This window comes from Talpa occidentalis, unplaced genomic scaffold (genome assembly GCF_014898055.3).
Source record: "Talpa occidentalis isolate TD23 unplaced genomic scaffold, MPIMG_talOcc4v2.1 talOcc4.4, whole genome shotgun sequence".
NCBI lineage: Eukaryota > Metazoa > Chordata > Mammalia > Eulipotyphla > Talpidae > Talpa > Talpa occidentalis.
Genome location: NW_023604295.1, coordinates 83,583,073 through 83,587,353, shown reverse-complemented (window position 1 = coordinate 83,587,353; position 4,281 = coordinate 83,583,073). Strand labels below are relative to the sequence as shown.

At 39.8% G+C, this 4,281-nt stretch overlaps 1 pseudogene; it reads right to left on the bottom strand.

The window, feature by feature from the left end:
- Nucleotides 1–480: 480 nt before the first annotated feature.
- Nucleotides 481–3,948, bottom strand: LOC119258178 (UPF0711 protein C18orf21-like; annotated as a pseudogene).
- Nucleotides 3,949–4,281: the final 333 nt, after the last annotated feature.

Sequence of the window (4,281 nt, the reverse complement as noted above, 5' to 3'; positions counted from 1 at the left end):
CTTTTAGATACATTCTGATGCTCACAAACATCCTTTCAGTTGGGCAGATTTTGGTTATTTGCTCTAATGAGGTATCATCTCCAAAACCACAAAGGGATGCCAAGAAAAGATTGTTCTTGTATCTAGTTTTCATTATTTAAATAATAAATTAAAAAGCTGTTTTTTCTGACTTTGGTTTCAAAAGTCACACAGGATGTGAGGGCAATCTGGCTGTGACAAATCTCATCCCATTGATCGCCAGGGTCGATTCTGCTGATCTGGCTGGCTAGGCGACTGTCCCCTTCCTCCCTCACCTCTCCAGGTGCTACCTCCGGAAGCTGCACACTTGGTGGAAGAGGACGTCCTTCCTCAATGGAGACTGGCTGTTCTTGCCTGTACACGTTGCTGCACTCCCCTCCTAGAACCTCTAAATAAGCTCTCAAAAGTCACACAAAACATTTCTTATTTTCATTACCCATCCTTTGCATAGATAAGAAATTTCTAAAAATGTTCCTTGGATTTCTTTTGGGATTTACACTGATTATGTAACATTCTTAGTTGAGAGAAATGTTTCTTTGTTTTTCCCATACTCCTTGAGGAGCAAGAGGGTGTTGACTATCCAAATGTTGATGTTCAGAACATCAATCCTGGGCTCTTGCCTTTGGAACCAGCCTGGATGTAGGATGTAGGTGGCAGAATTCCAGTCTCAGTGTTTGCTGTCTTTGGGCTGAGTTTATTGTGGTATTGTTCTTCTATCATACAAAAAAAATCTTCTAATTTTGCAATGATGATTAACTGTTCTGTTGCATGTTTTAAAAGTAATCATCAGTACACCTTTGGAGTTGTATTTTTTTCATAATTTTTGCTCCTTTAAAACTAAGAGTATAGGGCCTCCCCATTGGCCCAGCGGTTTAGCGCTGGGCTGCGAAGCCGCCCGCAGCCTCTGCAGCGCCGGTTCGATCCCCGGCTGCTCCCCGGCCACCGGAGGAGGGTCCCACATGGCGCGCAGACCTCTCCTGCGGCCTGCTGCTCCCCTCAGCAGTGTACTTCGTGGGTCTGCCTACTCTACTCTCCGCTCTGACTCTGGTGAATTCTCTCACCCTCCTGCACTTCTGACTGTACCCAATGTTTGTATAAAATAAAAATAAATAAATCTTTAAAACTAAGAGTATAATTTCTTGCTTCTCAGTTAAGAAGTTTCCGTATTTTTGGTGTTAGTTTGGACTTAGGTTTTAGCTACACTAGACAGTTATCGAGAACCAACAAATGGAAATAGTATAGACATGCTTCTTCAGAATTCCTCAAAACTGTCCTATGCTTTTAACATAGGAGATAGTGGGCCTGGCCTTGGAATCTGTCTTGTAGTTTATGTGCTGCAGTCTCAATGTAGTGCTTTTGCCTCCATTGCCACTGCAGTCATCAGAACCTGCCACTGTAGGTCACTTAGACCTAGAAAGAAAATAAATTTATGCTTTTTATTGTTAATCTGTCTATTGTTAGTGAATTATTAAGGTCCCTGAGCATGATGGTGTTATTTTCAATATTTATCTCAAGTTGCACTATTAATTGCATGATGTATCTTTGTGCTACAGCACTTTGTACATATATTTTTTATGACTGCTCTGGTACTTCTTGTTGAAGTAGACCTTTAATTATCATGAGGTGTCACTCTTTATGTCTTATTAACTTTCTTAATTGTGAGTCTACTTTATCTGATATTAGTATAGCTGTTCTTGATTCATTTGGGTTGCCCTTTTCTTGTATAACAAACCTCTAGCCTTTAACTCTATACTTCTTCTAGTCTTGATTGGTAAGGTAAGTTTCTTGAAAACAACACAATTTTGTACTAGTTTGTGAATTCTGTTCAGCTACTCTACATGTCTTGAATTGCGAGTTTAGAATATTTACATTGAAGGAATTATTGAACTGTAAGTGCTCATATGCATTTTGTTTTATTTTTTGTTTATTTTATATTTTGGCTTTTCTAGTGCCTTTTTTTTCTTTTTTTTTTTTTTTTTGGTTTTGAGATCTCCTGTAATGTTTTGCTTATGTGCTTATGTTCCATTTCTGTTGTCTTTATGTATTATTTCTATTTTTTTTTATTTGCGATGCTTCTGCGGAGGTACTATATATTGGGACATTTGTGTGACTCGTTGGACTGTCTAGTCTTTAAATTTCTAGTGGATCACATTGCTATCTATGTTCCTTCTCCTTATCCATGTTAAGTAATTTAGTTATCAGTTGACATGATACTTATTGTTCTGTTACTTTACAATAATGCCTATATTGTTTCTCTCAATGCAGTTTAATATTGATAGGTCCTTTTATTTTTTTTTTATTTTTCAGTATAGGTCCTTTTATTTTTTTTTATTTTTCAGTATAGGTCCTTTTATTTTTTTTTATTTTTCAGTAATGCTCCTTACTCTTCCTTCTTTTTTTTTTAAAAATTTCATTTATTTATGCATACAAGAACTAGGGGGCAGGACAAACGTGCAAGGAGGGGGTAGGTGAGAGGATTCACCAGAGCCAGAGTGGGGAACAGAACAGGCAGACTGACTGAAACACACTGCTGATGGGAGCAGCGGGCAAGACAGGAGAGGTCTGCTGCACCATGTGGATAGCTCCCTGGCCAGTGGGGAATCAAACTCATGCTGCAGAGGCTGCGGATAGCTTCACAGCACTGTGCTTAACCACTTGCGCTACCAGGGAGGCCCTCCTTACTCTTTCTTCTATCTTGACTTGTTGTGTAATGGATTCTGGAATGGTAACATTGTTTTTTTTGTGTGTGTTTTTGTTTTTTTTTGTGGGTCCCTCACCTGCGGCCGGGGAACAAAGTGGTGCTGCAGAGGCTGCGGGCAGCCTCACAGGGCAGCACTCAACTGCTGTGCCACCAGGGGAGGCCCTGGTAACGTTTTTTAAGGAATTTTAAACATCGCTCCAGTTCCTTTGTACTGTTACTGTTTTTGCTTGCAAGTCTGATAGGTGTTCCCTTAAAGGTTAACAATTTTTACCTTTTTGCTCTTGATGTTTTTAATATTCTGTCTTTATTTTTGATTCCAACACCTTTACCATTATGCGCCTTGATAAATGTCTGTCTGGTATTATTTTGTATAACCCTTTAGGCCTCTTGGATCACAACTTCTTATTTATTTCACAGATTGAGATGTGTTCAGGGATTATTTCTATAATTTATTTATGCCTTTATCTTTTTCTGCTCATTTTGGAAACTTTGTGATACAGATAATTCTCTTTAAGTTTTCCTAGAGGACTATTATACTTTTTTAAATTGTTTTCTCTACATTGTTCTATTCTTGTATTCTCCAACATTGTGTATTAATTCTAATTAATTCTCTCCATAGTTTCTGTTTGTCTGTATTGCTGCACTCTCATGTCCACTTCCACTCTGTTTTTAGGCACTAGAAGCAGAGTGGGGCATCATATTGCAGATGACGTGGGGTCATAGGGCAAGAATTTTTCTCTTTTCCTCCTTCAGCAAGAACTTTGTTCTGAGACGTCTGTTCTCATTATTGGTAGGTATTAAAGGTCTAGTTTCTTCAAGTGTTTCTTTGTGGGAGAGTGGCAGGTATTTTGGATATCTTGGCTGAGTGTATAATGTGGTAGGAATTTTGAATATATCAGCCTAGATTGGGAGGAGCAGGTCTTTATAACTCAGCATAGGGTTCAAGTGATCTCCTGCTCTAGAGGGAAGTCCAAAGCATCTGACCTGATTCAGGCTGCAACCGTAATGTGTGAAGTGTCTTAGACTCAAGCTTAATGGTACTTGTTCTATACCCCCAACTATGCAGCTCTCTAAGAATGCACTCTCTGTCTTGGGTGTTTCTCATGAACCTCTTGTCTATAGCACTACCAGGATTTAGCAGTCTCAGTATCAGTGTGCACCCCAGTTAATATCTGTAAGGAGTACTGCATAGCAGCAATTACTCTTGCTTGTGAGTTGTACTGCTCCATATCACTCTCAAGTAATTTCATTGAATATTTTTCCTACCCTTTCCCACTGGACCAGAGCTCCTACTGCATACTGTGACCATTAGTGTCCGGGGCCGTGGCAGGCTATTGCGTAGCTTGAAATGCATATAGTTAACAGGCAGCCAGTAAAAGATGCACACGAGACACTAGGGCCAATCAGAGAAAGCCACACAGTCCAAGCATGAGGAACAGGCAAAGCGCAGGTGCAGCATAAGGTACTTAAGGGTAGGCGGAGAGGAAATAAAGTTCCTTTTTTGCAGCTTCTCATCAAGTGTGTCAACCTCTCATTTCATCCCCAGCCCCTCTTCCGTGCCT